General features: G+C 41.2%; 1 long non-coding RNA gene across 1 annotated transcript in view; it reads right to left on the reverse strand.

The window, feature by feature from the left end:
- The window catches only part of LOC108449281, a 181453-nt gene that overhangs the window by 149082 nt on the left and 10168 nt on the right, over positions 1–22203 (reverse strand). Inside the window, exons 2-5 of the long non-coding RNA XR_001865430.1 lie at positions 17266–17353; positions 15027–15178; positions 14181–14319; positions 80–199 (exon numbers count right to left, since the gene is read on the reverse strand). This is a non-coding gene — a long non-coding RNA (uncharacterized LOC108449281). The remainder of the gene's footprint in view (positions 1–79; positions 200–14180; positions 14320–15026; positions 15179–17265; positions 17354–22203) is intronic.

The following is a 22203-nucleotide window of genomic DNA, read 5'->3' on the forward strand; positions in this document are numbered from 1 at the left end:
AATGAAAGTATTAGTCAATCAGTATTAACAACCTTTGTTTTAATACTACAAATATTTGAAAGCATTTCTTTGTACATACCTTTCTGGAAGTCCACAGCCTATTTCCCAATCGAAGACAACATGTCACCCATGCAACAGCAATAAAGTTGTCACACCACCTTCAGCTGTAACTTGCAATCTGTCCATATCCGATACTTCACTGAAAAAGAAAAGGTGCAGGCCCTAAATCTGGATAAATTGACTGGCAAAGGGCTGTGTACCAAAAGTTCAACTCACTTTTTTCTTGGCAAAAGCATTTAAATCCTCTAATGGGGATTTTTGTCATTTTGTCTGGGTGCGTTTCCCACAGAGGTTTCAGAAATTAATCATGCTTCCTCCACAATCATGGAAACATCCCCAAGTTAGCATGAAATTACCTTTCAAATTTTTTTACCTCATTTTTTCCACCTGTCTCTCTTCTCCAAAATACCTGTACTGGCTGAAAATATCACATGCTTTATTTTACACCTATGGAGAATTGTGTCTGTGATCATCAACAATATTCTGCAAATGATTAGAACTGTAACATCTTCAACATTTCTTAAATTGTTTTACAGACTTGACTGTTGTTTGATCAGACTCACAGACACGTGTAAATTCAAAATCTTTAGAGATATTTCCTTATTTTGCAATTTCAAAGAGCTCCAGACCTGTAATTAATTTTAGAGGCAAATGACCAGCAATAAACTACTCCCTTATTTAATATTTTTTGCTATATTTCATGTTTCATTAGGTGATGCAAAACACCTTGACAAACAGGAACTGAAAAATAAAATATTGAAGCAGGAACCTCTTTTTGTAAAGATGTCAGTTTAATGTACGCAAAATGAAAGATATTTTATAAAACCTATTAATAAAAATATTCCCAAGCTAAAACAAAGTTAACTGCAGCTAATTCTGGTCTACTTCAAACAATACTGGTTTCATAACTAATTATCTCACAATTACTAATATTTTTCCTTGATGAACTCTGTGCTGCCTCATCCTAATGAAAGTGCTGCAAGATAATACAGCAGTTACATGACAATGCAAATAGGACCCATTCAATTTGCACAAAAAAAGGTTGCAAGGAGCAATTAGCACTTCATTAATATGATATAAAATGCTAATTTGCTATATATCCCAAGTGACTCAAAACTCCTTTCCATCCATATGTGCAAATAATAGTTAATATGATGCAGTGTGTGTGAACCAGGTTCATGGTGCATTAGCTGGAATCCCTGTGTCAGTTTTCAGTACAATAGCTATTAGTTAATATGAACAGTAGTTCACACTTAACCTATGACAGCAGTGTTAAATGATAAAAGGATCTGTTGGCAGCAATATCTCATATTTCCACCCCTGTAAAGTTCTCCCTTCCTTGCTATCCAGGATGAAGTATTGGAAACTGACTTCTAATCTAATTTATAAAGCAGATTGAAATGAAGTGCTGGTAGCGCTCAGCTTGGCTGCTCAGCATTTTGAGAAGCAAGATCATTCCTGGTGAATTGCACAGCTCAGGCATTCAAGCACTCACTGGCAGCTTCTAATGATCAAAGTATTTGACTTAAATAATTGATTTATTTATACCAGTAAAGAAGCTCCAGGGGGTTGCAAATATTATGAGATATAATCACACCACTAGGGAATTAGAGACATTCAGATGTGCCTTGTGCTTGCTAATGCCCTACGGGTGTGATTAGGATATCACACATCAAAGGAATTTGCTCTAAACTTTTTCATATAATAAATTAATAAAAATAATTTATTTAAATAATACCATTGATTTAACGGGACAGATCTGATGCAAGATGCAGTATGCAGAGAACTACAATGAAGTGTGTTGATCTAGGACACTACAGAAACCCTGACCATCTTCAGTTAACACTCAGGCACCAGCAGGATCCTCTAGCTAGAGGGTCCTTTACGAGGTATTAGCATCACCTCAAAGCTTACTGTCTGCAGTAAGCATTCCCAGAGATTTCAGTCAGTCTGCATTGTCTGGGATGGAGTAAAATGGTGCTCTTTAACAAATCCTCTCAAGAAGGAAAATGCTGTTTAACAGTGACACGCAAGGCGGTACAGCATTCTGGCACAGGCAGGCAAAGCAAGGGCTGCAATACCTCATGGAGAACCCAGGCTCTTCTGGCCAGATTGTGTATTGAGATATTTTAACATCTGCCTTAATGACTTATGTGGCTTGACCATTGCAAACTACAAGGATTTTACAGTCTTTAATGTACTCCTTACACCAGCATAAAAAAAAAACATTAGGCAAATGTTCTTATTTCAGTTATAAGAAATTGAGTCACCCAAAGAAAAAATAACCTGCTCAAGGGCACACTGACAGTCTGGGCAGACCAGAAGATTAAATCTGTACTGACTTTTTGCAATATGCTTCAGAAAATTTCAGAAATACAACAGTTTTTCCACAAGGATATTACAGCAACAGGCAATTAACTTCATGTTATCTTTAACCTCGTGTGCTGTAAGGGAAGTATTTAGATGTTCCACTTTCAGAAGTACAATCCTTGTCTTTATCCCAGGACCCACATGGAAGCATTTATGGCAGTGACAGGAAAAACAAAGGCATCTTTTTAGAGAAGAGTTGGGAAAAAACCCTGTAGATCCCTTAAGAGCTGTAGAAAGGCATGAAGACAGAAAGCAAAATTTGGGGGTAATTTGCGCCTCAGACAAACTAGTACTCCAGGTGCAAAACACGATTGCTGTCCTTGGATTGCAGAAACAATGAGCAAGTAAGACTCTTTGAACCCATGCCTTAACTTCCCTGGGGTCAGGCCTAGTCTGTTTTATATTGCTTTAGTGCCCTCCTAAGATGTTGCAAAAGAACTCCAGAACTGCAATGCTGTTTAAACAAGCCATGAAAGTTCTAAGTGAAGAAACCAACAGCAATTATAAATTCCTGCAAAAGCAACAGCTCTATCACTAAAATTAGAAAGGGAGAGGCATCAAGAGATTTGTTCATGCCTATGGGAAAAGCCTGAGACTGTGTTTGACTTCTCCACATTATACCTTCATTCCCATCCTTGCATATGTGTTCTGATCTAGGAACAACAAGCATTGTGTGTGCTGGCTGGGCCCATTATCAACTTATGCCACAGAATGACATAGCCCTGGGCACATCACAAATCAGATGTCCATCAAGTGCTTTTATTGCAAGGATCATATCTGAAATCAACTTCAAATGCACACAAAATTCACTCTCTCTCTCTTAGAGAGTTCAAAAGAAACTCTCCTGTTTTGGAATTTCAGGATCTGAACTGAGCCCAGAGTCATGCAGTACACTGACTGTGCTACATGTAGCATGCTGTATTGAAAATAAATGTATAGATTTTTTTAATGTTTATACCCTTTTTCCTTTCTTTACCTCATTTTTCCAACATGCACATAATAAATACAGCCTGTCCTACAGATACAGTTTCACTAAAGTGCACAAGAGGACTTTTTTATTTCCCAGCACTAAGGATCCAGCACTGTGCACTGCTTGGGCTGTGGCAGAGTTCAGCAAGGGTGCAGACCCCACATTTAGGTAGGGCTTAATCTGCCCATATGGTCTTGTATCATGGTGCGTACTTGCTTTGTACTGCTTATGTTTCTCATCTGTGTGGGTTCTCCCATGCCAATTTACCCTTGTAGAACTGAGTTGAATACAATTACCATGAGGAATCACGAAAACTCAGAAAGTCTTCCTATATAGGCCCACCTTTAAAAAAGTACAAAAAGTCTGTAAATCCCTAACATATCATCATTACAGACAGAGTCATGTCACCAACTTTGACCTCAATTTCAAATTCTTAGTTTTTTGTGTGACTGCCAACTACAGCTTCAACAGCTACCTGATCTGAGGGAGTCCAGTGCTGACTGGGAAATCTCAGATGTGATCCCAGTTTAGATTATAACCCTGTTTAATACTTCTGATCCTAGTGATATCCCAAAATGCATCCCACAGCACTGCTGCCTGTTAGTTAAAACTGAAAATACCAACAGTCTACCCTTGAAGCAGACTGTCAAGTTTACAAGCAGCTAGTGGAGATCAAGGATTATTAACAACATCGGCTCTCAGAACTGAGGTTTTTTTTAAACAGTGTCTGTTTTGTTATCTACATCAGCCATGACCTGTGTGTTTTCTCAAGGATAACAACAGCTACACCACCTTGAGCAAACCAACTACTTAGGAGACCAGAGAAGTGAATCACCGAGATAGAGCTCACAGCAGAAAGCAGCCCCTGAGGCTCTCAGCAGTGAAAATACCTGATCGTGACTGGAGACAAAACTTAAATGCCGAGGAACAAAATAGTATTAAAAGCTGAAGCTTATTGATATATTAGAATTTTCCATGTTTGTTTATAACTGAAAATATTATTTATATCTATACAGGACTAAAAATCCTCTCTCTTTGTGTACAAAAATGCTCTTTGCTTTAGCTCCAGTGATGGGTGTGCCGCATTTCTCAATACCAAACCTCAGTAGAACTATACCCAACATGGAGGGGCCCAGCATCTACAATTAACATAATGAGAGCAGGCCGACCAGCAAACCACGACTGAAGTCAGAGGCAGGAAGGTAACTGCATGCCAGTACAGCTGTATGAACCACAGGATAAAAGGAATTCAACAGGAGCCTTCATGAGCAGGACCTGACCTTGAAGGCTTAGCTCTAGTGAATCAAGAATGGTGTTAACTAACACATGGCTCTTTGCACAAGCTGAGTCTCCAACTTGTCTCCATCCTCATCCTCCATTGCAGGAATTCAGTCTGAAGGTAACAGAGACCTGAATCATTCTGCCAAATCACGTCCAAATGGAAGACACAAAGTAAAAAAATAGTCAGGAATGAAACACATTGGGGCATAAGAAACCAAGAATAGACTCAGCAATGGCAACGGGCTTTGTAACTTAAAAGCAGGGGGTAGTTCTCTAAGGAACAGCTGCAGAAAGCCACTCTTCCTTAGCCTCTCTCACTGCATGAATTCAGTTAGAAGACTGTCCTTCATCCCAGTGGTTGTGTCCCAGGCATTGTGAAATATTAGTGCTGTCAGCATTTGCAGCTGTAGGAAGTCAGATATAAGCCCTAGTGCCACAGTATGCTGCTGGCAATGGAGCCTGGCAGCCCTACCACCAGCTAGGGCCTTCAGCACACAAAAAAAAACCCAATTAAATAAACCACAAACTTGGTGATCAACAAAAGACCTGCCTTCTCATTCTGTCTGGAAAGGAAATTCCCTCCTTTTGAGCTGGCTGTTAAAGTGCTACTCTTCTCTGAAAAACACCTGATGTGACATGACATCCACCCAAACCAGCAAAGCTCCTCAGCAAAAGTTTCCATTCTGGGACTTAAAGCAGATGACTGAATCCACACTAGCTCCCCTGCAATAGAGAGAAGATCAGCAGCTCTGAAGATGAGCAATATGACAGATGTAAGGGCAAACATGAGGCATCGCTGCTCAAAATTCTCTCTCTGGGTACTGACTTCCTGCTCTGGACAGCCCCTATTCACTGAAGGAGTAACCCTACCTTGCATGGCTGCCTTCTCTGTATTCCTCCTCCCCATTTTGGGGCCAGTGGGGCCTTCATTCTGAGTAGAGGTTTGCAAACTGAATAAACAAAATATTATTCATTGCGAGGCCAAATTCAGTCCTTGGTGTATGTTTGTAATGACACAGCCAAAACTATCCAGGGAGGAACCCAATGACATGTTTTCATATGAGGGAGAAAGAGCATTACTTTTCTTTTCAGGCCTTTATGTTGCTCCTGATAAAATCAGTAGGAAATTTGTCTTTGGTTTCAAAGAGAGCAGAAAGCTGCACTATAAATTTAAAACTGAGTTTTCAAGGTGTTGGGGGTTTTTTTAACTCCTGCCTTTTTCAATAAACTTGCAAAATGGGACAAGCTTCTTTGCCACCAATAAAAAACAAAAACAAACATAGAACTCATTACTCCTTAGCAGGCATTGTATCACAGAAGCACAGTTTCTTAAAGGGCATCACCCTTTCAATGGAGAACTGCAATGCTTTCTAGTAAAACGCCTAAATCTAACTCCTCATTACTTCAAGTTCCCCACCCCATGGCCAGCCTGACAGCCTTTGAGCCTGTGAAAGGACGAATGTAATGAGTATATATTAATGTTATATACTTTCCACAGTTCTTGTTCTGGTGTGACCAGATTTATGTATGGAGTAGCTTGAAAGTAATTCATCACGATTATTCACAGCATGGACTTCAACATTTCTGCAGGTAGCACGGTCTCCAAACTCTCTTAGCCACGTCTGTATAAAGGAACTGAGAAGTGGAAGCACAATGTTCATTTGTTTGGTGGCAAGATTCAATTAAAACAACACAACAGGGTCTAAAAAAATACTAATATGTGAAAAAATGTGAAAGCGAGTTAAGAAAAACCTTCAAATATTCCCTTGTTCGTGACAAGTTGTGTGGGCTGACAGCTTGTCCCAAGGGAGTGAGAGGTCTTAGAAAAAGCCCTGCTACCAAAGGACTGGCTGTTAAGGCAAATCCCCACCAGTCGGAGCCCTGAGGAGAGTGAAGCCCAGCTATTGATGGCCAAACACAGAGAAGACATTGTGAAGGAAATATGGGGGATGAGAATGGCAGTGGAGGAAACAAAATAGGGACTGCCTCCACACAGGGGAATAACAAACCTGTGAAAATAAGAAAGTGCTTTTTCACTAGACAGATTTTTAAGGAAGAAAGACATGTCCCATGGCTTTCGAAATACTGCCTGGGCCATCAGTGAACTGCATGCTACCACAGCTTGAGGCATGGGGGGAGACAAGGCAGGTTATTAAAAGTAAGCCAGAAATACAAGGAGAGCTCTTTTCAAGTAAGAATCAACTCAATTGCTGCTATCTTCAGAGGGGGCAAAATAAATAATAAGGTGACCTCAAGTATTGCTGACTTCCTATTTTCTTCCCAAGTTCTGCAACAGCCAGTGTTGTTCCCAGAGCACCGGCGTCCTCAGGCCTTGTCACCAGAGCTCTCATTTCTCAGAGGATTGCAGTTCAATGAAATCATGTTTTAAAGCTTTGTTTTTCCACACACAGGATATAGCCATGAATGTAATGCAAACTGTCAGAAATAGTCATTTTAGACATCTCAGTTGGGAGTGGGTGAGAGAGAGGCAGAGGAGGCATGTAAGGAAGTTAGAGTCTCTGAAACTGAGAGTAACTTCACAAAATGAGGGTTGTTGAAGGGAAGCAAAGCTCTCTTGTTGGTTTACACTGCCCAGACCCATAACTGGATTATAATTGAAAATAATAATAATAAGCAGAGAGTGATTTAAAAGAACTTACAGGTAATTTTACATATTTGTAGTTCTCATATGTCGCTACACCTCTCTTTGCAGTTACTCCTACAGCTGTCTCATGGCATACTGTACAGGAGTCCTGAAAGCCAAAATGCTATGCCCTAGGACACAGTCAGAGCAGCTAAAGCACCACAAAATCCCTCCTCCCAAGCCCCAGGTCTCACCAAAAGTCCCTAAGATATCTATACAGGCAATGCTGGTAAGTGATATGACTATAATGACTAAAGACAAAAGAAAACATTGAAGAACAATTCAACACTAAAAAAAGACACATACTTTCCTTATTAAGTACTCTAATGTTGTATCTCTAAGTGCCTTGTTCAGCTCCTAAATTCTAATACATGCGCAGTGAGAGAACAAATCACGAGAGGCCTGCACATGAAAGAATATGTCCCATCTGTGAGATTGGATTTACTTCTCCAAAACTTTACTCCCCATGAACCTTCTTACATGAAATAAATGCACTAAGGGAGAGGAATCTCTTTGCAATGTCCATTCTTCACAATGAACTGCCTAACACAGAGGTTTTTCCCACAAAGTAAGCAGAGTATTCAGCTGTGGAAGTATAATTAAAAGACATCTGTGCAGTTCTTGGAGTCCTCAAAGAGAAGATGTGGCCAGCAAGACCCAGGACAGCCCATTAGCATCCTGGTTCTCTCATGACACGAACTTTCTTGCATAGTCCATTGGAGTTGCCACTAAGAGCAGTATTTCATTTGTTTAAATTTGCATTAAGAACAGAAATACTTTGTTTCTTAGTAGGCAAAATCCTCTCAGCAATTACTTTACTAGATGATCATCTCTGCTTTCATTTTAAAAAATAAAAGGAGCTGTCTCTGGTGTGTGTCAAGAGCTTCAGGGACTACATGGAGCTGGCAACACTCAATCTACCAAAGAGGTTCAAGGCAGCTCACAGGCCTTAGACAATGCCAGCAGGGCACTCACAGGGAAGTGACAACAGAACAGCCACATGGCCCTGCAATATCTCAGACAGCCCTGCCCTTAGCCTCTGGTGGTCTCCAAAGAGTCTGTGAGAAGGGATACAGTCCCAACAAGCATTATTCCTTACTTTTCCCATATTCTACAGCTCTGCTCTGGGCCTGGTCATGTTGAAGTTCATCTCTCTGTTCACAATTAAACAGAATAAAATATTAGGTTTAGCATCAATAATGGCTAAGACCCTCACCTCCAAATCTCCCACCAAGCTGCACAGCCCTGAACATGATGGCATCCCTCTCACTCACACAACAGGCCTTTGTCTTGAGACAAAGCCAGGAACGGGATGTACCATGTGTTGCTTTAACATATTCAAAGTTTCTTTCAGAAGGTCACCTCCTGTGTTGGCAGTTCTGTGCTCAGGAACTTAACAGCAACAAAAAACACACAGCTTAGCTGAAGTGATGCTGGATGGGCCCTTCCATTGTGAAAACTACAAATTTGCAATACAGTGGTGCTTAGCAGCTGCATCCACAGGCCCCACAGCACTGTGGGCACCCTGTGAACTGTAATAAATGTGACAGAACAGATCATTAACTACCAGACCTATGACAGATCATTTCTTGTAAAGGCAGGATATACTTGTATCAAAAATGGGTGTGCTGCTTTTGAACAAATCACATGGACAGAGACAGCAGTGTTTCTGTTTGCAAAGGCCTCACACACCAAACTAACCTTACCTCCACAGAACTACCTCAGCTGACTACACAGCAAGCACCTTTGTTGATGCTGATACAAAAAAAAGTACATAAACATAGGGAGAGTTTGGGAATCCCAGACTCTCTTTCCCCAGCTCCCAGTTTCTACTTGACTAGTATTTTCATCTCAAAATCCTGGAGGAAGAGCTAGGGATTTAAAACATATTATCACCATTATAGCAACATTTGTGGAACTTGGATGTAAGTAGGAAAGTGGTCATAGGGAAGACTTTGGAGGAATTACTTGAAACTTGGTCTGTGTGCACCGCTGGAATGCTTAATGCTTCTCCAACAAAGTTCCAGTTTAGTTTTACAAGCATGGCAGCCTTTGCACATTAGCGCATGTTATGTGAAACATCACCCTGCTTTCCCAAAATAGCAGCTCTAATGAGTTTCGTGGTAGCTGTTCCACTGATCAAACATGGGTTTATGAGCAATACAAGGAACCAATAAGGTGCCTGTGCCCATGCATCAGCCCAAGTGCAGGCAAACTGCAGAACGGCTGCTGCCCGCACAGACACAGTTTGCTGGCTAATGAACAGGGAGACATGAATACAGTCACACTGCAGTTCATTAATCAGTTCCAATGAAGTAGTAACAACCTTGTGAAATTGTTCAACCAAATCTTTCAAAAACGTAGTAATCTGGATACACCTTTTTATTGGAAAACAGAAGCTAAGACTCAGTGGTACACAGATGACAAAGGTTAAGCCTCTCTCCTCCAGCAGACGTACAAGAGATAGAATGAAAGAGACAAAAAGATAGAATGCTTTCTATGCTCTCCCTTCTTCCACTAAATGCACACAAGCCCCTCCAAAAGCCAGCAGTAAGCCTGGGCTCCACCTGAGGGCATCATCTTGACACAAGGACACACATCAGGTTTATATGCAGTACTGAATCCCTAAATGGGAATATTAGTACTTACCTTCTGTCCTTGAAAGCTCCTGTAACAGGGCACAGGAGCTGGGCAAAGCAATATTGCTCATCAGGAGATACCAATCACTGGTGGAACTGGAACTTCAAGAGCCTAAAGATAAATTTCTCTGGCAAAGTGGGTCATATTGCTTCGATGGAGGTATGAAAAGCAGTCAACGTACTATAATCCCAATTCCTAACATATGATCAGACACATACTAGTCTTCTATTCAAAACACCGCTATTTTGCCACCTGACAAGAAACACACTCACACAACCAGACAGAGAAGTGGAATGACAAAAAAGTCACCTTGGTTCATGACCAGGGTGAAGGCACATGGCCATAGCCAGGAACGCAACTAAGAGAGATCCTGATAATGACTACAGCAGAAACACCCCAAGCACACAGCTGTAAATCCAAGAGCCTTTACACCACAGAGTCCAACACACTGCCATCATACAAGGAAAGAGATTTTCACATATGACAATTGCACACGAAGGTGTGCCCCATCAAAATACCCAGGCAGTCTGCAAATCACTCCCCAGCTACAGCTGCAGGGCCTTTGAAGCACCAGGTTGCTGGCCTTGAGCTGGATGGATCGATTATACAGCCTAGGCTGGATATGACTGGCAAGACTTAAATTGGGCAAACCTACCACAGAAAGACAAAGAAGTATTGCCTGTATTACATAGTACTTAAGCTCTCCCCACCACCCAAAGAAGCTCAGCAAGGTGAGCTTCTGTGTTCCCATCAATTTCCCCCTACAATATCTATTTCCCAGGAGGCAGGAACTAGGCCTAGCTACAATAATCAGGTCCCAGCTCATAGGATCTTGCCCTCCTTTATGCACTGGGATCACATTTATGTAGGTATGCATTTGCTCAGCCTCTCACTATCACACATACAATTAAGTTCAGCTTCTTAAAGTTCTACCTGTAATTGGAGCCAGCTGCAACCTTTCTGACACACACTAATTGCCAGTAATGATTTAAGTGCAGTCAATTCACATGCTGCAATTGTTTTAAATAAAGGAATCTCTCGTACCTTTTCCCTGAGAAAAATCTGTTAATCTTTGCTGCTGACTTATCAAATCCTCCAGTCACCTGTTTGCCATCATTTTCATGAGCTGATAACGTGTTTATTAGAGCCATAATATGCAGGTGGAAGCATAAAGGTCTCATTTGGTGGAGTATGAATTCTGTCTCATACAGCTGTATGGAAAAGCTTGGTTTCACCCTTCAGCTGTGCCTCAGAAAAGAATAAGTTCCAAAATAGTATCTTTTATTCTTTTCAAATGGAATATTAGTTCTTTTAAGCTCAGTACGCATCTCAAAATACCATTTAGATGTGCATTACAGGTTGGTTTTTGTAAAGCTCCAGATATCATCGCTGCCTATGGTAAATCTATCTAGCCTTAGTTAATTTCAGTTTAATTGTATTCTCCTTTTAATTATTTTTCATATTTAAAAACAAGTTCTACAAAATAATGAAATGTCATGTGAATTCTATGAGGCTGGTTTAAGAGTTCTTCCCACGCGCTATTTTAGTTTCCTGCAGAAGACCTGACCTGAGATATTGTAGACAATACAATTCTGGCAGAAAGAACCCAGTATCTCTTTGGAAGTTTTACATTCCTTTCTGTAGTGTTTGGGGGTTATGGTTGGGGTTTGGGGTTTTTTGGGGAGGTTAGATATTTTAGGGGTGGAAGTGTCTGATTGCTTTTTAAGACATGCTATGAAATTACTACCTTCTGTGCACCAAGTTTATCAGTGTACTTTTTCCACCACTGAGTTACTCAGAGTGGACAACCAGATAGCAAATGGATGTTCTGCTGCAGCTGAGTTCACTGGCCCTTTGGCTGGCTTATGTGTGTGTTTTACTGAATGCCCTCAGCTCCTGGGGCAGTATATACTAAACCCCAGGCTTAAACAGGGTCTAACCCAGGTATCTGCCATCTCCAGAAAGAACATTCATAACCCTCGCCTCACCTGTGAGATTATGCAGGAGAAAAAAAAATGTATGGACCAGAATTCAAGTGAGGATGTTCTGCCAAATATTTTTAACTATATAAAAGAGAAGAGAAATAAGTAAAAAAAGAAAAGTACTGACCAGACACTCTAGGAATCAAGGCAGATTTTTCAGGTGAAAAAATAAGCCTGAATCCAAAGAGAAAATATGTAAGAAAGAAAAAGACTGTAAACAAGAAGAAAAGTGAAAACTTAAATTATGTTTGGGACAAACTTTCCAACTACAAGAGGAATTTCATCTGAGTTAGGATTCCTTGACTTGGCTCCTGAAAATATAAAGAAGGGGTCTAATTCTAGGCCAGTATATGGCTTACTATAAAACAAATCTAGCATATAATAATTTCCTTCCACAATTCCCATGACTTGTGGCACAGGCCCAACACCTCTTCCATGATTCACGTCCAAGCCTCCCAGGAGATGTGATGGCCAGATTGCTAGTTTTAGTGTATGAGTAGTTTGGGTGAAATGACAAATGCTAGCATTCAGTCACACTGTGGAGAAGAGACGACCACAGTTATGAGCAAAGGGCAGAGCTCCACTGGCAGATTATTATTAGCATCCTGAATATGCGTAAAAATGTGGTTTTTTAAGGTAAATAACATTTTCCTACCTAACTGGCCAGTCCTCAGGGACAATTTGTTAGTCATTCCACAGCATGGGCCAATTCCTCTTTTCCAGAGGGGGGAACAGAATGTCTCAGCAGATCCAATAGTCTACCGGGCTGATGTTCTGAGGCGCCTTACAACTCCTAAAGTCTGCTTCTATCCCCAGTAATCTCCTGAATCTGCATTTTACACAAACTCTGAGCCAGTGCTGACCATGCCCAGACTAACACCTCCTGGAATAGCCTTCCCTACTGCTGAAAACCTTGCCAGAGTAAATAAAGTACCAGTTTGCTGATGCAGTCTATTCCAGAATTCCTCCTAGCTTTAACCTTTCCAAATAGTCCCTAAATGTAAAATACAGTTAATCTATGTCTCTGACTCATCAGATTATGCATTCCAAATTTTATGTTTGTTGTTAATTACCCCTTTTTCTTTTCCTGTTTGCAGATTAATCACAGATCAATCCATCAAAACGTGCAGAGAAACAAGTCCCAGCCTCATAGTCTTTGCTCACAACTCATTGCTCCCAATACAAGACTGATCATTTCTACCACGTTATTTCCTCCTTGTCCCTGACTATTTGGCTGAAATTCTTGAATTGAGGAGAATATTGATAAGTATCCAATAATGTATGCACCTTTGAAGCATTACAGAAAATAAAAGGCATTATTACTAAAATTTGTGAGCATTCCAGATTCACCAGTTTTTCTAAAAATATATCTCAGATATCCCAGTATTAGCAGACAAAAAAGAATTGGAGAATACAAAGAAAAAAATAATGAAGAAAGAAATGGAAAAAACCTTGCAACATTTGACTGTAAAAGCTATCATTAGAGAGATCATATTATGCAGTTAGTTCTATCTAACCACCTCACCTAAAACCTGTGGCAGTTAGAGATAATTCAGCAGTGGAAAGGAGAAAGGCAGAGGTCTGCCTCAAAGGGCCAGCAACATCCTTTTTTTTCTCTCAGAGCAGTTCTACTTCTGTGTGTGGTGTCCCACATGCCCATTGGACCAAGAGCTCTAAGTGGGAGCACCAGGCCAGTTATTCCTGTTTTTGAAGGGGAAGTGAGAGGAGAGGCAGGAGGAGGCAAAAATGGTGGTGACTGCTGGAGAAGCAGAATTTGAAGACCAAGATTTCCCGACTGAGATTAGAAGAAAAGATGACTGAAAAAACAACTACGTCTCCTTGGATATTTTCCGACACTTCCCAAAATGTATCTGAACAGCACTGGTCTTATCAGATAGAGGAGCTGAGAGATGGAGGTGAGCCAGCTGACAGCCATGTGAGCAGAGGGCAAGGGACAGGCAACATGAAAGCTCAGGCTACTGCAGAGCAGGGGAAAGCATATGCTGCTATTTCCCAGGCAGCCCCTTAAGCATGGAGAAAGGAGAGGAATACCACAGAAACAAAGCAGGCCATGCCTGCACCCCTGGGTGATAAACATTTAAGGACAGGGTAGAAAAGAACTGCTTAGAGCCATTACAAACCCAGCACTGCTGAGTTCAGCCTAGGCCAAGGCACGCCAGCCCGGCTTGCCAAACTTGGAAGTGGCTCCCTACAAACCTAAGCAGCCTCTTACCTTCCTATCTGATTGGCTCTTAATGCAGTTCCTCCATCTCCCACGTGTGAACAGTTGTAATGTTATGTTCTTACTTGCTATAGGATACCAGAGCTGTAATAGCAGTGGAAAAAGGCTGGAGAGAAATCAGGACAAGAACCTAGGATTAAAGAAAAAGGCCTGGTTAATTGTCATTAATAAAAAAACCTAAACAGAGTTGCAAGCTTCTGTATTTATCATGTGAACTTGCCTTGAAAACAAACAACCACTAGTCCCCTGAGGACTTTTCCAACAGTCACTGAAGATATCTAATGAGGCAATATTTAAGAGACCTAATTATAAGAAAAAATAAACCTTGATAACCATCTTATCCCACATACGGCTCATTTATGACTCAGAGTTTATTTTAATAATCCTCTCAGGTTAACACAGCACAGTCCAAGCTACACTGTAGCAATGCAGCTGCCAAGAGATCATGAAGAGGAGCTGGGAAGTCACTCACAGCAGGATGCCTGACCAAACAGAGGTGAAAGACCTCTATGTGCTACGGAGGGCTGCAAATAGCAGCCTTGAGAAAGCAGGGCTTTGCATTGCAAACTCATATCATTATATCAATTTTGGCCACTTCGCTCTGATCACCTGTGTCAACAAGGCATTTCCTCTGTTCTGTACCTTGAGCCACATGCTGCACCTGCCCTTGAAGGAGGAGTTATTGGATTAACCCAGCTTCCTCTTATCTGTGTTTACTCACCAAAATTACTCTGCAGAGAAAACTCCCTGAATCAGTCCCAGACCTGCAGTTTCACTTATATGCAAAATCTCAGATGAAGCATTAAACGTGCAGAAAAAAAATTAGAAAAAAATTACCTCATTGTGAGTAACCACCACAAGCCAAGCTGGGTGAAGTCACTGGGGATTTTTCTTTCCAGCACGCCCACACCGCTGGGACTCTTTCAGAGGGACAGACACCTGCAGTGCTGCTGGGCAAAGGCAAACCTTTTTTCCCCACTTTCCCTGAACTGGGGGAGAAGAAAATGGGTAACTACCAGAACAGACAAGGAAACAGGTTCAGACACGTTACTTTTGCTGCTTGTGTTGGGCCAATAACACAAAAAAAAAAAAAGGTGGAGTCATAAGGAATTCTGCTTGCTAATACTAGTGCTGGCTTTGCTCCAAACCCATGACCCTTACAACATGTCACTTAGGATTGCTGGGCAAGCTGCTAGAGTCACTGAAGCAAGAGCGAGAAATCCCCAGATTTCCTACTGTGTGTAATTCTGCATAGCATGAGCTAACCATAACCCCCCTGAGATACCTCTTGGTTTTAGTCTCAAAATGGGCCCAAAAAAGGATATACACACCAAAAGAAAAAAAAAAAAAAATTAGAACTACACAGTCTTTCTCTTTAAAGCAAGCAACTCCTGACAGCCAAAGACAATAGACTTCAGCAACATTTTGTTACTTAAAGCAGCCTTCCCATCCTGAAGCGGGAATAAAACCTCAGAGCTGTACGCCCAATTGCTGAGATGGAGCAAGACAGAGTTCCTAATGAGTCTTCCCACTGAACAATCGGCTTCTTCAAGGTGAGCAGAGATTTCAACTGAAGGATAAGCAGGAAACTGTTAATGGCAACCTTAAAAGGTTAGATAAGGGAACAGGTTCCAAAGTACCTTATATTTATCTACTCGGCTTTCACCTGCAGATACTTGTCACCACTTACTGCCTCCTCTGCGGCCATTAATGACCCACCATATTGCTTACAGACGACTTCACAGTAAGTCATTTGTGTGAAAGAACTGTAAACTCATATCTACTTGGGAAAAGATGACAATGTTCTCCTTAAAGGCAAAGGAAATGGGCCACTTCTCTCACCTGTAAATGGTAATTTGCCTCTGCTGAGACCATTCTCTAATAATAAGCCTGTACTTAATCAAAACCAGTGACTTGCATCTTAAGCCCAGGAACCCCAAAGATATTCCTTCGGCACATCTGCTGAAGCTTTAACATACTGATTCCTAAAGAACAGTGTTTTTTCACAGCATCCTGGAACTCAGGAAGCTCTCATCATGACATCAGGGCCAATTCAAAATTCAATGAAGACAGAACATACTGGTGTAACTGATGCAAGTTAAAGTTGGATCTTGCAGCTTTCTAAGCCCTTGTGCCATTTCTGCAGACAGACAAGAAAATCCTGGTCAAAACCAGCCTATACCCACAAATACGCCAAACTGCAGATTCAAAGAAATATGCCACCATTTTTCAAAAGTGAGGAGAGTATGGTATCAGTACACTGAAACATTTTCTTAGCCTATCTTTCTAAGTACTTATAGCAGTGCTTCTGAAGTCCCCTTCTTCTGTCAAGTGGAAAATTTCTGAGATTCCAGAGGCCCACATGTGACTTGGATAGAAAAATGCAAGGCCCAACCTTTTAGCACACAGGCCACCCACATGAAGAGATCACTCACAGGACCTGGGATAAGAAGTCTGAATTCTCAAATAAATCGAGAGTTTGACCTTGGGTGGGTTTCGCAGAGCTTAGAATCAAATCTAGGGAGTCAAACAGACATGAATACTGTGGCCCTTTGCTGCTACAGCTTCCTGATAGGAGAACAATAATCAATGCTGAAGAATAACTCAGGTGCAGGAATGTAGAGTGTTGACAGAGGTATACTGGAATACTAGATATTTTAAGTTGTAGGGAAGAGGAGATGGGAAAACAGAATTTCTCACCAGAGGAAGGAAAATTAGGACAGAAATTAAAAAGAGTAGTTGACAAACAGCACTCTCAAATACAACCTGCTAATCTGAGGGGATACCTACAACAGAGAATGTATCTAAGGTGTTGTGATAACTTGGTACCACATAATTTTCTGGTTGTCTGTGAGTTTACATAGCTGCAAGGCAATCATTTTCCCCAATAAAATCATTCAGCAAGCATGTTTCTAATGATTCACTCAACTTCTAAAATAAACACTATCACAGCTGATTATAAGCACTTACCCATGCTGTAACTGCTGTCATGTTCAGATACACAGGAGTATAATACTACCTTCAATAACAACACCAGAAAAATGACATTCATTTTCTAAGTCAAGCAAGGTCTTACTTTCAGCTCGAGGGCATTCAGCTGTCTGCCTGTAATATGGGAACTTTTCAATGTCATCTCCAGGCAAGCCCAATGTTCAGGAAAAGTTCTACAAATCAAAGCACAGACCATATGATTTTGATGACAACCCGCTCACCCAAAGAGAAAAGTGCAGGATGCATGCAATCCCTTGCCTCTCCCCAGTAAAACCAATACCTTTATTTCCCCCTGCAATGGTTTATATACTGAAAAGAAAAATAACAATGGCTATTAACCATCTGCTTCTCACCATTACAGCTAAAATGTGGTCAGCTGAATAATTTACTTCTTTTTGCTCTGCCTGGGAGATAAGACTGGTGGGAAGGAAAATTATATTCCCAGCTCCTAGCACAGGAACACATAAGGGACCTTCAGTAAATGAGAGAGAGATGAGAGAGAGATAAAGAGGCTCCTATTTTCTGGTAGAGATGGAAGTGGGGAGATGGGAGAGGAGCCGAGAGAGAGCCCACAGGGGAAAAACATGGTGCAGGGAGGTCTCAGTGCATTCAGGGCTGTAGAATACACACCACATGGTGATTTTCAATATTACAGTTTTCTGAAACTAGTTAACAGGGTCCCTCTGACAGCCTGAGAACTTTTTATGAGACTGATTTCGTGAAGTGGATTGAAATTAATTCACAAGAGATGCTGGACATCCTCTGAGTTGTGAAGAGCACTGGAGAGGTAGAAAGAGATGGGATAGGCAGGTACAGGCTGACTGTCACACCTGGGGACAGCCAAGGAGCACGGTGTTGGCCTGCACGTACGCCAAGGGCTGGTGCTTGCTGATAAAGAGGCAGCATTTTTACCTCAGGGTAGCCAACATGCATGTCAGCTACCTCGAGGTAAAATAAGTGACAATGAGGCACTACAAGTTTTACCATGAGGTGACTTGCCAAGATGAGTGTTGTACCCTGCCTGGGGTTGACCTGAGGGAGTTTACTTCATAGTAAAACTAATGTGTGTTGCCTTTGCTGAGATTTCTAATTCAGACAGTTGACATGTACCTTTGTTACCCTGAGGAAAAACCACTCAGGTTTTCTGACAGTGAAAATATGATGATTCACATCTTGGTGCCCCTGTTCAAGAAACTGAAACCATTTTGCATTTGCTCTGGGTGTCATTAGTAATTTTTCTTCACTTACTTTCACTTAAAAGCATATAATTCAACCAATACACAGATGCATATGCTCACCAGAGAAGCTTCTGCAAACTTTGCAAAGAATTTTTTCATATACTGCAAACATACTTTACTTTTCATTTCTGCACAGAACCATGTTTCACCATGTCAATTTCTTGCAAACAGTTAAGAGGAAATTAACACAAGACAAATTAAATTTTTAACCAAAATCACTCTGGAGGAATAACCCATCTTCTTCTTTTAATTAGAATAAACCTTATTGTTCAGCATTTTAAAAAAGAATTAAAAGTCAACATGCAGGTGAAAACCCTTTCAAGCATACATAACTCCTTATTATTCTGCTCATGTGCCAGTATCACAACACACCAAATAAATACATATTAAACTTTTCACAAGCATCATTTATTGGGAAGAAAGCTAAATTCTTGCATGAGTATTATTAAAACATTATCAGAAGCTTCCACACTAAACTCACTGGGCATCAGTTTCATACTCCTTGCATCCCTCAATACATATGCTGGGCAATAACTGTAAGAAATTCAGGGTAGGGATGGCCTCTCCTTGTTTAAGAAATTGTCAGTACCATATATAATTTCACTCCTACTTCACTGTAAATGATGATCAGTGACAATTAATAACAATCTTAATGATTTATAAATCCTTTATAAAGGATTTTAGAGAGATGTCTTTTAATTAATCTTGGCCTCTCTGTAGAAATATAGCATAGGAATTGGATTGTTTTTAATGGGCCTCCTTCAATTAGGCAAGATAGAACAGACTGATCAAGTTTTCTCTGACCCTCTTCCACACTCTCCTGCCCCAGTAAATCGACCTTTCCTACTCCATGGTACCATGAGCAGCCAGCAGATGGATACAACTGGTGGATGCTCTCCCATTACAAAACTCTACAAGGTTGTGCATCTGCACACAGCAGTCAGAAACACGTGGCATGCCTGCTATCAGCATTTTGTACTCATTGGTAGATAAGCCCTCAGCTGCTACCCCCGGCACTTCCCATCAGGATAACAGGCACATCCTGGCCGAGGTCCGATGTCTCACATCTGCCCTGCGCCACCACTTCTGGTGCCTCTGCCCTTTGCATGGTCACATCAGGACTTCAAGAGTGTGGGAGACCTGTGCAGCTACTTCAGTCTCCAGGAAGCTAGGTCACATATCAGGCAGGAGTCAGGAGGCACACGTAAACATCTAGCTTTGGGCTTAGATCCTCTCAACCCCTCTCAAAAGACTGAAATTTTCCAGGCTCCCATCTACACAAATATGTCTGTATAGAAATAGTTTTGTAGTCACAACTACTGCAGCGATAACAAACACACAGGCATAAAAAATACCTTCTTATCCATCTCCCAGAGCACTTCAAAGGTCAGAAGCATTTTCCCACCTGATTGTTTTCATTATAGGACAAATTTATGTATTACATAGTTGCTCTGAGTTGGAACATGCAAAGACATTATCAGCAACCAATGCATTATACAATGCAGTAAAAGATGGCCTGGGGTTTCTTCTACTTCAGAGGTTTGGGTCGTGCTTCCAACCTTATTGTACTGATAGGCTAAAAAATTAGTATCATAGTGAAAGCCAAGATTCTCATTGCCATTACCTTCATTCAGGAGCTAGAAAAATGTCAAATATTACAAGAATCAAAATACAAATCACAGGGGAAAACAATGAACAATCTAAAGGAAGACCAAATCTGCCATGCCACACCAGGCCCACTGCTCATGTTCAGCATCCCACTCCTAGCAGAAACATTTAATCACTGCCTCGGATTTAGAGAAAGACAATAACCCCATAATGCACCTGATCAATTACGAAATGTTGTATATGGATAAGGGAAAATCCTTCCTGATCCCTACAGAGACTAGCCAATGTGCTCATATATGAGATTTAATTAAGCCTGTATTATTACTTCAAATGTTACAACTGTTCATAACGTTTTCTAGGCCCTTTTCAATCCAGCATGGCATTCACATTTACAGCCTCCTGTGGCTCAGAAGTCCACCAGCTCAGCCTCATGCTGTGAGGCACCTTCTGTGGATGAATGAAATTTACTGGCCCTTTTGCCTCATTTTCTTAATACAACGCCATGCCAGGCAGAAATCTAGAGCTTTTTTGATGCTGTTGGCCACCTTAGGCAGTCACCTCCAAGTCCACATGGATGTTGGCCAGGTGATAGAGCAGGGAGGTTGAGAGGAGAAAAGGAAGTAATTGAAAAGGTGCACCAGGACTAGGAACACAAGCCCTTCTCAAGCTTATCTAGGACACTCTGAGTTTGCCTGCATATGCAAAATTAGGATTATATCCATAATGGTGCAATTATTAATAAAAAACAATAATTAATTATATTATAGTTACTTCAGTCTCCCTTCTAGAACATCCCCTCTGCTTTCTGCCTCTGCAATCCCACAAAAATTTACTTTTAACATGTTGAAAGCAGCAGATAAGAGAGAAACGCAAAACCTCAAGTCCAACTATAAAGAGAAAAGGAAGGAAGGAAGAGGGAAGGCAACAAGTTAATAATTGTTCAGAATCTGAAGTCTACAGTAAAGAGGGAAATAGTTTTGTTCTGTTAAACAAACACCTTACTAATGACAGGGTCGCCTGCCCATTTCACACAATCCTCTGGATAATTAAAAAACAAAAAACCCATCTGTAGGTTCAGCCTGTGCCTTACATAAAGTCAGTTCTGAAGAAAATTACTTGGAGGGGGAAGGAAAAAGGGGAACTGACAGAGAAGTCAATTCAGAGAAGAAAATGTTGTGTTTTTGGAAATTCTCCTCCCTAAAATTACACTGTACCTCACTTTGGAAACTCCAGAGTAATGTTTCAGCAGTCCTGGAACAGAGTGAGACCCTTGGTAATGCCAGCTGACAATCTGCCCCAAGTGTGGCTGCAGCACTGCAGAGCCGGTGAGGCCAGGAGCTCCGCAGCCCATCGGCTGACTGCTGGGGCCACATCTGAACTGGAAACAGTTTTCTACATGGAAAACAGAAATTTCCAATGGAAGTTTTTGATTTTGAAGGAATTAGGTGTCTTCCTGTAAATCTGTATGACTGCAGCTTATCAATAAACCAGAGCAGAAGTCCACAAGCACTGGAGCACTTGCCCAAAGTGCAGGGGCTCAGGTAGGTGGGCTTGTCCAGCTTGAAGAAGAGATGGCTTTAGAAAAACAGCAGCCCCCAGTGCTTTTGAGGATAACCAACAAGGAGATGGAGGCAGGTTCTTCACCGCAGTACATAGTGGGAGAGCAGCAAGCACAAATTGCAAGTGGGGGTCAGACTGGATCTGAGGAAAATATTTTTTCACAATAAAAGCCTTTGAAGTCAAGCAGGGGAACAGGATGTCCAAAGAGGTTATGCAACCTTCATTCCTGGGGGTTTTCAATACCTGACTGGACAAAGCCCGGAGCAACCTGGTCTGATCTTTTAGCTGACCCCATTTTGAGTAAAAGGTTTCACATGAGGCTTTCTAAGGTCCCTTCTAATCAGAATGATTTTATGATCTTAAAACTCCCTGCCTGCTCCACCAAATACAGATTTAAAACTGAACCACTTGGAGCAGATGACCTCATTCAGGTGCAAACCACACCATTCCCTTGCATCTCCTTGAAATTATGTTAGAAATCATTCAGCTTCTCATCATCATCAGTGCCCATCTAACTGCAGTTTGTTTGACTAGAGAGCTCATCAAGTACTTCTGTTATCTGACACTTGTTTATAAACCTTTCTACAGCATTCACAAATGCTATGCAAACAGTGCAC

The sequence above is a fragment of the Corvus brachyrhynchos genome, unplaced genomic scaffold (genome assembly GCF_000691975.1).
Source record: "Corvus brachyrhynchos isolate BGI_N302 unplaced genomic scaffold, ASM69197v1 scaffold116, whole genome shotgun sequence".
Lineage (NCBI taxonomy): Eukaryota > Metazoa > Chordata > Aves > Passeriformes > Corvidae > Corvus > Corvus brachyrhynchos.